Genomic DNA, 11,292 nt, shown 5'->3' with positions numbered 1-11,292 from the left:
GACAAAAGCTGCAGGACATTCCAAGTGTGAAAACAGACACACTTCATTTAAGCATGGGACACTGAGCTCTGGGTGTGGGTGTGCGTGAGAGAGAGATTTAGATGTAGAAAAGGCAGAGGAACCAAAGATCAAATTGCCAGCATCCGTTGGATCATCGATAAAGCAAGAGAGTTCCAGAAAAACGTCTACTTCTGCTTTATTGACTATGCCAAAGCCTTTGACTGTGTGGATCATAGCAAACTCTGGAAAATTCTTAGAGATGGGAATACCAGACCACCTGACCTGCCTATGCAGTTAGAACTGGACATGGAACAACAGACTGGTTCCAAATAGGAAAAGAAGTACATCAAGGCTGTATATCGTCACCTTGCTTATTTAACTTATATGCAGAGTACATCATGTGAAATGCCAGACTGGATGAAGCACAAGCTGGAATCAAGATTGCCAGGAGAAATATCAATAACCTCAGATATGCAGATGACACCACCTATGCAGAAAGTGAAGAACTAAAGAGCTTCTTGATGAAAGTGAAAAAGGAGAGTGAAAAAGTTGGCTTCAAACTCAACATTCAGAAAACTAAGGTCATGGTATCTGGTCCCATCACTTCAGGGCAAATAGATGGAGAAACAGTGGAAATAGTGACAGACTTTACTTTTGGGGGGCTCCAAAATCACTGCAGATGGTGACTGCAGCCATGATATTAAAAGACGCTTACTCCTTGGAAGAAAAGTTATGACCAACCTAGACAGCATATTAAAAAGCAGACAATTACTTTGCCAGCAAAGGTCCATCTAGTGAAAGCTATGGTTCTCCAGTAGTCATGCATGGATGTGAGAGTTGGACTATAAAGAAAGCTGAGCACTGAAGAATTGATGCTTTTGAACTGTAGTGTTGGAGAAGACTCTTGAGAGTCCCTTGGACTGCAAGATGGACTCCAACCAGTCCATCCTAAAGGAAATCAGTCCTGAATATTCATTGGAAGGACTGATGCTGAAGCTGAAACTCCAATACTTTGGCCACCTGATGCAAAGAACTGTCTCACTGGAAAAGACCCTGATGCTGGGAAAGATTGAAGGCGGAAGGAGAAGGGGATGACAGAGGATGAGATGGCTGGATGGCATCACCAACGCAATGGACATGACTTTGAGTGAACTCTGGGAGTTGGTGATGGACAGGGAGGCCTGGCGTGCTGCAGTCCATGGGGTCACAAAGAGTCAGGTACGACTGAGTGACTGAACTGAACTGAGAGAGAAGGCGAGAGACAGGCAGACAAAAATGTCCAAGAGGGAACTAAAATGGAATCTTTTGTGAGTCCTGCCCTTTTGCTGACTAACGGTGTGATCTCTGACCTCTTTAAGCCCCAGTTTCTCCATAAGTAAAAGGGAAATGATACTCATCTCTGTCTACCATGATCTTTCCAAGGCCCAGAAGTCTGCTTATCGCCCCCTGCATCTAGCTCTCCCTTCTTCCTCTCGGTCCCTGAGCTCCCCCAGAGCTGAGCGGGCACCCCCAGAAGCCACCGCCCGTGCGCCTCTCCCGCAGCTCTGCCGAGGATGGACCGCACCTCCGCACCTCCGCAGTGTGTCTTCACTGGCCCCTTCACTTCACACTGAGTTCTACAAGAACGTGGAGAAAAACCAGTTTTCACTGCCCTCTGGGGCCTCACACCCGGAACCTAACTCAGACATGCAGCGGCGGCAGTGTGAAAGCTCAGTGGGCTTGGAGTCAGAAGGGCCGTGTGTGTTCCTGCTCTGTGGCTGGCAAGTCTTGGGCATCCCTAAAGCCTACTCGTCTCATCTTGAAATTTAAGGAGAAATAATACCTGAAGGACAGGTGACTGTTAAAGGATAAAGAAAGAAATGCACCATGCTGATTATTTTTCCTTCTGAGTCACGGTTCATCACCATGAATTCATTCATTGATTTATTTGGCAAACGTTTAAGGTGCCCAGCGCTACCCATGGTGCGGGTGGTTTATTAATAGCATTGCATAAGATGCTGAAAGTCTGTAGCCCTCATGAGGGTGGAGAGTAAATAGACAGGAAACAATGTGTACTGATGACTGTTATGTAAGGTAAGGTGATATTTTATTTATTTTAAAAAATTTAAAAAAATATTGCAGAGGTTTCTTTTTAAAATTCTGTTTTATATCCCTGGTGGCTCAGCAGTAAAGAATCCGCCTACAGTGCAGAAGATGTGGGTTCAATCCCTGGGTCAGGAAAATTCCCTGGAGTTGGGCATGGCCACCCACTGCAGTATTCCTGCCTGGAGAATCCTATGGATAGAGGAGCCTGCTGGGCTACAGTCCACGGAGTCACAAAGAGTCAGACACGGCTGAGCAACTGAGCATGCGTGCATTTTACATCGGAGCATAGTTGATCAACAATGTTGTGTTAGTTTCAGATGTACAATAAAGTGATTTAGTTATACATATGTCTGCTCTTTTACGGATACTTTTTCAGATACAGATATTTAGGTTATTACAGAGTGTTGAGTAAGTGCCCCGTGCAATAGAGTAGGTCCTTGTTATCTATTTTAAATGTAGTTGTGTACGTATGTTAATCTCAAACTCCTAACTTATGCCCCCCTTACCGTTCCCATTTGGTAAACATATGCTTGTTTTCTAAGTCTGTGAGTCTGTTTCTGCTTTGTAAATAAGTTCATTTGTATTTTTTAAAGAGTCTGCAAATAAATGATGTCAAATATTTGTCTCTGTCTGGCTGGCTTCACTTGTTGTGATACAAATAAATGATGTCAAATATTTGTCTCTGTCTGACCAGCTTCACTTGGGATAATCTCCAGATCCATCCGTGTTTCTGCGAATGGCACTGTTGCGTCCTTTTTAACCACTGAGTAGTATTCCGCTGTATGTACACACCACTCTTCTGTACCTGCTTTTCTGTCCGTGGACGTTAGGACGCGTCCGTGCCTTAGCTGTCGTAACCAGCACTGCAGGGAACACTGGGTTGCCGGTACCCTTTTAGCCTTGGTCTTCTCCAGACGTGTGCCCGGGAGGGGTGTTGCCGCGTCACCCCGCAGCTGTGCCTTTCGTGTTTCAGGAGCTTCTGCACTGCACTCCACAGCGGCTGTACCAGCTTACGTTCCTACAAACAGCGTAAGAGGGTCACCTTGCTTCCTCTTCTCCACACCATCTCCAGCATTTGTCGTTCTTAAACTTTTTGATGATGGCCATTCCGACTGGTGTGAGGTGATATCTCTTTGTGGTTTTGATTTCATTTCACTTTCTTTTCATTTCTCTAAATGATTAGCGATGCTGAGCATCTTTTCATGTGCCTCCTGGCCATATGTCTCCTCTTTGGAGACATGTCTATTTAAGTCTTCTGCCCATTTTTTGATTGTTTGTTTATTTGATACTGAGTCACATGAGTTGTTTGTTACTTTGGAGATTAATCCTTTGTTGCTGGTATTATTTTCAAATATTTCCTCCCATTCTGTGTGTTGTCTTTTCATTCTGTTTATGGTTTCCTTTCCTGTGCAAAAGCTTTTGAGTTTATTGGGTCTCATTTGTTTATTTTTGCTTTTATTTCCATTACTCTAGGAGACGGGTGTTGTTTCAGAGGTTGATTGGGGGCTGTTACGGGACATGGTCAGAAAGGACTTTTGGACATTTCTGTTGAGACTAAGAAAAGAAACTTGTTTGTGAGGACTTGTGGGGCAAGGATTCTAGACAGAGGGAACGTTTGGAACAGCAGCCATGGTGGGGATTGCATAAGTGACTCAAAGACCAGAAGGAATGCTGCCGTGGCTGGAGCAGGGCGAGGAAAGGGCGGCTGGTCAGAGGCCCACGCAGCCGCGGGAGAGCTCAGCGCATGGCGTGAGCTCCAAGCACAGAGACGCGGCACCAGAGGGCTTTCACCAGGCGCCGCACAGACAGCACCTCCGCGTGCGAGTGCAAGAGACGCAGGCAGCTCATACTGTTCTCCAAGTCAAGCAGCTTCTTAAAACAGGGGAGCGGTTCTAGCTGCTAGTCATCTGAGAACACCCGGGGGTGTTATCAAGAGAAATGTTTAAACCCAGGTCAGACACCATTGCCAAATCCTTTTCTGTCATGAGTATTTAGGGTTAGCAGCTTAGAGTCTGATGTCAGAAACACTTGGCTTTGAATCCCAGCTTCTCTGGCATCGGATGTGTTATCTTAGGACATGCTACCTCTTGGAGTTTCATTTATCATCATCCATCAAGTGTGGAAAATAACATCCATCTCAGCAATGCCATCATAAGGCTTCAATGAGATATTATATGTAAAATGCCTGACCCAGTACAAGTACCCAATGAGCAGTATATGGATTTAGTTTTACATAGTCCTGGGACTCACTGAGACGCTACTCCCAAGGTGCTGAAGTGGAGACTGAGGGCTTCAGGACTACCCTTCCCCTGCCCAGCCCAAGTCCTGGTGTTGTTCAGTCACTTAGTCGTGTCCGACTCTGCGGCCCCATGGACTGCAGCCCAGCAGGTTCCTCTGTCCCTCACTATATCCCAGAGCTTGCTCAAACCTATGTCCATTGAGTCAGTGATGCCATCCAACCATCTCATCCTGTCATCCCCTTCTCCTCCCACCTTCAGTCTTTCCCAGCATCAGGGTCTTTTCCAGGGAGTCAGCTCTTCACATCAGGTGGCCAAAGTATTGGAGTTTTAGCTTCAGGATTAGTCCTTCCAATGAACACCCAGGACTGATCTCCTTTAGGATAGACTGGTTGGATCTCCTTGCAGTCCAAGGGACTCTCAAGAGTTTTCTCCAACACCACAATTCCAGAGCATCAGTTCTTCAGCACTCAGCCTTCTTTTTGGTCCAACTCTCACATCTGTACGTGACTACTGGAGAAGGCCTATTAAAACCCTCTTATCCTCCCACCCACGCCCTTCCCTCAGGGCCCATGCTGACCATCCCTCCTCTAACTCTTTTCAGTGTTACTGCTTGGAGCTGAGCTCCCTGAGAGAAGGAAGTATTTATCACTCTTCACCAGTGTTGCCGGGTGCTCGGGAATCTACAGAAGGTGCTTAACAATGCGTGCCTGATGAACGAGAGAGTGAACAGAGAGAAACCAGAGCCTTTGGTTGGTCACCTCTGCCTCTCTGATCCCCATTTCCTGCATTTCTTTCTTTTGCCCTGGAATCTCTTGTCCATCTTTCTCCAGCTTGAGATGTAGGAGGCTAAACCAACCGGGTCCCTTGTCATCTGGCTTCTGATGAGTTTAGCGGATGGGAGCCACTGGAGGAAAGGCAGTGAGGTCTGGACTAGGAAGTTCTTCCTGTACAGCTGCTCCTTCTGGGGCCCTGTGACTGCTGCATCCATCTAAGGCCTAGGAGTGCCTCCCTGCTCTTGCTGGTCCTGCAAATGTCTCTACTAGCTCCCATCACCCTGCCCACACCGTTGGGAGCAGTCCATTAAAAAAAAAAATACAAAAAAAAAAAAACCAAAAAACGCTCAAAGTATCCGCTCTGTATCTGCCATTTCTTCCCCAAGGACACTGATACCCTGCCAGATAGATCCAAATGTATCCTATTCTAGAGCAGGACTTGGGCCTTTTTGGTTTTGGGAATGCAGATCCTGTCACTCCCCTTGGTGAACCTCCGCTGTTTCACAATCACACCAAATGGCTCTGCGCCTGCTATAACTTGGGCAAACAAGTTACGATAAAGCTGTCCATTGTCTTGAAGAACTAAGCAGGTTGTTTAGAGAAGTTGCAGAGTTTAGCAGACATGAGCCATTGCTGACAGTTAAATGTTTTTAAGAAGAATAAAATAAAATGTCAATTCACGGAAGAAACTAAAAATACTTTTAAAGCATATATTGTACATGATTTCTTTCCTATTCCGAGTTGCCAGGCTGTGGGTGTTGAAAACTCTTCAGAAGATGTGGTGTGTCATGTTTAGGTGGTGGGTGGCAAAAGAAATTCTAGGTTAAAAAATTATAAGACATCCACCCCATTGTTTCTTGCTTAAGTGTGAATTGCTAACTGTCGGATCCAGATGCTATGAGCTGGTGGGGTCAAGGCCAGTTGGCAGCTCCCCAGGAGGCCACGTTACCTGCGGAACAGCCTGTCCAAACCACCCCCCTCCTGGCTTTCAGGAACCACCTTGCACTAACTCTCGTGAAGACAGGGTTTTCCCTATCGAATACAGCCCTAGAAATGGCCACGGTAGGCTTAATCAATCAGAACTCCTATAGGAAGGAGCAGGAAAATATTTTTCACTGATGTGTCCAAAGAGGAGAATGTTACCGATAAAAGAAAAGCAAAATGCGGAGATGAAAAGATCTCTTACTGGTTGCCCTGGGAAATGGTTTTCCACTGGCCCTAGCTCAGTGAACCCTTCCCTGATTCACAGCGTGGAGCCTCTCGGACACTCTGTGCAGAACCCAGGTATTTTTCATAGTGAACAGCCCTTCCTCACTTTGCACACGGCTCACGTTTCCCTGCCACCTTCCTGGCTTCCTGCAGGATGGTATCCAGTGTCCTTTGGCTAATGACCTCCACCAAGTGACCTCCCCCCAAGCAAGTACAGCTCACAGACCCCAGCTCTAAGGTGCTCCTCGCTCTGGGAGCGTCAGGGTCCCAGGGGGTCACTCCCCAGAGGGGAGGGGACCTTGCATTTGGCCAGGCCAACCTAGTGCAAGCCGAGTCTGTGCGGGTAAGTAAGAAGCACCCGTAAGTTGGCCGCTGATCTCCCAGCTTTCAAATGAATCATTTTGCTGATTTGCTCATTCAGCCAAGGTTCTAGGCATCGATGATAAGATCCTTGACCAATCAAACAAATTTAATTCTCTCATCATGAAAAAGAAAGTTAAGATAATAAATGAATAAACAAAGCAATTACAGAAGTCCAACACCTTCTTGTGCCCTGGTTTCAAAGAGAAACGTGCAAGTAAAGCTTGTGAAAATTAGAACCAGGCCCTGGGCCCTGCCACTGGTCACAGCCCCCCTCAGATGCAGACTCCCTTCTCCCGGAGAGACTCTGAAGCTATACCTGAGAAAGCAGCCAAAGCTGCAGGTGCATTGGGGGCTTAAAGGTAACACATGGCTTAGGGCTGCAAGAGCCTCTGACTGGTAAAGAAAACGCAGTCCTCTCGGGCACATAGGAACCCACATGTTTTCCAGAAATTCCTGCAAGGAATGTGTGTGCTCTCAGAAACATATTCCAGGTGTGAGGCCCTTCAGTGAAAAGGTGCTTGCCTTCATGTCTAAGGCAAACTTGTTCATCTTGCACTACTCTCAGGAGGAACTGAAGCCAGCTGTTTACCTTCATTAAGAAAATAAATTTTCAGATGACTGTAGGTTAACAGCACACAATTCCCTAAAAATACCTTCCTGCTTCATTTCATGCCTTTATTCATGTTATGGAAAATACAAGATTTTTTGGCAAATATTACTTCTGAGCATTTCTGGCAGGTATGGGATTTGATTCTAAATGCAATTTTGCCCCTCTTACCCTGATGCTGGGAGGGATTGGGGGCAGGAGGAGAAGGGGACGACAGAGGATGAGATGGTTGGATGGCATCACTGACTCGATGGACATGGGTTTGAGTGAACTCCGGGAGTTGGTGATGGACAGGGAGGCCTGGCGTGCTGCAGTTCGTGGGGTTGTGGAGAGTCGGACACGGCTGAGCGACTGCACTGAAGTCTTGCTTGGACGGGGCTTTGTGCACACTGTCAGTCTGCCTCCCCTTGGAGAGATCCTGAGTGGCCCAAGACCAAGGACAGCAAGGTTTAGGCAGGGAAGGAGATGCGGGTGCCCGATGACAAAGCCCTCCTTCTCATCGCTGCTGCCCTAGTGTTGTGGGTATTTGAGTAGAGGTTGGTTTGGAGTGGCGTCTTAGTGTCGTTACAAGTAGCTCCCAATGTTGGTTGCACATCTGACCCACCCGGGGAGTTTGTAAAAGAAATATTTAGGGCGTAGCCCTTGGGTATTCTGATCAGTAGGTCTCGTTTAGGACCCAGGAATCTTTGGTTTGAAAAAATGTCTTTAAATGACTCTAAAGTAGGGTCAGCACCAAGAACTGCTAAGCAGCAGAGAAGAGCATCTGGGGATCCCCTTGGAAATGTCAGTGCCGGGGAGCCCCCTCCGGAGGACAGGTCCAGGCCCAGGTTGCGTCCTAACGTCTGACAGCGAGCCTCAGCCCCGCCTGCCTCTCCCACTCTGATCCTGAGTCTGTTCCGGGGGCAGCACGAGACCAGTTTCCTTCCTCCTGTCCCACTGGCCATTGTGATGGGGCGGGGGGGCAGAGAGGGCCCCTCAGCACCTCCGTTAGTGTCACGTGCCAGGGTTTCTAGACTCTTCGGACACGGCCTGGGGTGGTGAGGGTGTTCAGAACGTGGTCCCCTGGGGGCCACGCTTGTGGGGCTGCAGTTTTCTTCTGTGATACTCCCGGTGACACGCACACCTCCGATGGCCTATGCTCCTTCACTCCTTCTCCTCTCCTGGAACGCGGTGCCTCCCTCTCCTCCAGGACACAGCGTTGGTTGGATTCATCATGCCGCAGGAACGGCTGTTCAAGACCCGCAGCACAAAGGGATTCAGCAAACGCGTAAAAGGTCAGACAAGGTGGAAGAGAAGCCGGGAGCGTCAGCCTTCACTGCAGGATGCACTACAGCTCATCAGCGGTGTTTATACTGAAAGGAAAATAAAAGTATGATTGCACATGAACAGAGAACCCTCGGCGTAAAAGCTAATGAGAGCTTTGGTGCTGCACGACGAGCCTGAATCCCGTAGCACATCGTAAGATGTTTCCTCTACAGTGTGCAGAGGCAAAGTTGTCAAACCAGGCCCGCGGACCTTCAGCAGTAGACATGCCCTGTGCTTCTGCCTGGGAGTGGTATTGAAGCAATTCAGCTTTTTAGCTTTGCTTCTCAACTAATTGAAAACACGCCAAGGACGTACTGTAAAAAGACAAAGATGTGTGTGAGTGCGGTTGAGCGGAGTTATGAAACAAGTGTGGAGACTGATTGAAGGCACACTGAAACGATTTCGCCTCCGGCCCTGGGACGGGTCTGGGAGCTTTGGCTACATATCTTTAGGAAAACGCAGTCTTAGCCACCTCCTGTGTGTTTGGGTACGATTAAGAATGAGGCATTTCTGCACATTCAAATTGGATTTTTGCCTCAAGTATTCGGTTCTGTGAATTTTAGGTATAAATCTTTAAGGAAAAGGCAATCTCAACATCCATGTGTGTGTGTGTCTGTGTGTCTGTGTGTGTGTGTGTGTGTGCACGCCTGAGCATGCCAACATGCACAGACACACAATTTTATTTTTAATTAAGAATGAAGGTATTTCTGCACATGTTTGTTAATCAAAATCTATAGACATTTAAAAAACAAAGATGCTCTTCAAGGCCAGACTGGTTTTCAGAGAAGACGGAACAAAAAAGTTAAGGAGGCCAAGCAAAGCTCCCATGCCTTTTCTATAGGCGAACTGGCTGTATCTCCCCAGACTCACATGTTGAAACCTCGTCCTCGCCTTGGTACCTGGAGATGGGGGCTTTGGGAGGTGCGGAGGCCAGGAGGTGGGGCCCTTGCAAGTGGAGTTGGTGCCCTTATAAAAGAAATCTCAACGAGCTCTCTTCCCTGCTTCCACTCCTTGAGGACACGGCGATACGAGGCTGTTTATGAGCCAGGAAATGGGATCCCTCCAGACTCAAATCTGCCAGAGGCCTGACCTCAGGCTTTCCAGCCTCCAGGAATGGTGAGAAGGACATTCCTCCTGTTTACACGCCACTGGCCTGTGGCATCCTGTTATAGCACCTGAAGTGATGAAGACAACCTTCCTGGCTTTACACCCAGCTGCACGGCGGGTGCCCTCAGGCGGTGTAGAAAGTCATCGTTGGCACTGTGCTCCGGCTCCTCCGAGAGCAGCCTCGGTCTACGGTGGTTGCTCAACAGGAGACAGTATAATCACAGAACAGCTAGATCCAATCTGTTAAATTTTTCCAGAAGCAGCAGAAACAGGAGCATCTGTCACACTGTCTGTTATTAATACCTGACGTACGTCGAGGCGTGGAGGTGCGTACAAACGGATGGGCATACCAACACGCGGCAGAAGACAGACGGCACGCTCCTTTCAGCCTGTTTTCTTGTCAACACGGGGAACAAATGCTTCTGCTATACTTTAATTTGTAAAGTATATATTTATCTTTAAAGTGAGAATGTCTACCACATTAAAAAAAAATTTAATAGTAGCTCAGTATTCCTTAGAAATGATTTATCTCTTGTGCAGTGCTTTCTGAGCCCAGTAACCAGTTTTATTTGGAAATTGAAAAATGACAACGAGTTATTTTTAAGCAGTTTTTCTACTCGTGCCCTGTAACCCCTGAAGAAGTCGGGCCCATGATGACATACACAGAGAGCCACAAAACCATCATCATCTAGATTTATTTCTTAAAGAGGACAGTCTAATCAGACACTCGATGATGCCTCTGTGACCAGGATTCTGAAATGGATGTGACTATTCCATCTTACTGCCTTTAGAAATATGATTTACAGCTCCCTTCTGCTTATTTTTCACTCTGTGTGTCTATTATGTTTCCTTTTAAAGGTTGTATTTAAAAAAAAAATCAACAATTTGACTTAATGTAAAGCCAGAAAAAGAAATTGGCAGGCTGGCAGAAACAACTTGAAGTAGAAAATCTATTTAGGGAAGATAAATTTCAGATCCATGAGGGCCATTTCTCCAGGACCTAGAGGTACTTCCTGCATCCTTGTGACCTGTGGCCTCCTGCCGCAGGGAGAGCGGGAGAAAGGCCCGGGCTTTGTGACCATGGGGCAGGGGGTGGTCTCCTGGGCTTCTGTGATGTTCCCTCCTGCCTTCTGATCTCTGTCATCTGTCCTGGTAGCTGGAGCCGGGAACAGTGCAGAATGGTGCAGCCTCCTTCCCAGCGGGTTCCCTTCCGTCTTCCTTCTCAGGATCTAAGGGAGGATGGCCTCTGTCCACTTAAACCCCTGCTAAGAAACAGCCTGTGACTTGTCATCGCTGCCGGAATAAAGCTCAGCCCTGAGACTGGACTCCGGATCTTCCCCAGTTTACACGTGACTTTCCTCCCTGCCCTGATTTCCCTGTTTTGTTCCTGAAGGATGCCACGTATTTTGCTGTGTGGAAAGTCTGCCTTAGTTTCCCTTGCCAGTGTCTCCTCTGCGGGAAGGGACTCCCCGGTGCCCGCTCCTGCCTCCTCTCCTGCTCTGGTAGTCCTTTCTCCCAGCTGGAGGCAGGCTCTGGGCGCTCAACCCGAGCCCTCCATCCCGTGTGGTGGACACCCCGCTGCTCCGCACACTCCTGTCCTCTC

This window comes from Bos grunniens, chromosome 7 (genome assembly GCF_055505025.1).
Source record: "Bos grunniens cultivar Pamir isolate PY7600 chromosome 7, Bosgru_T2T1.0, whole genome shotgun sequence".
NCBI lineage: Eukaryota > Metazoa > Chordata > Mammalia > Artiodactyla > Bovidae > Bos > Bos grunniens.
The sequence above is the reverse complement of the archived record's forward strand: the minus strand, read 5'-3'. Positions refer to the sequence as shown.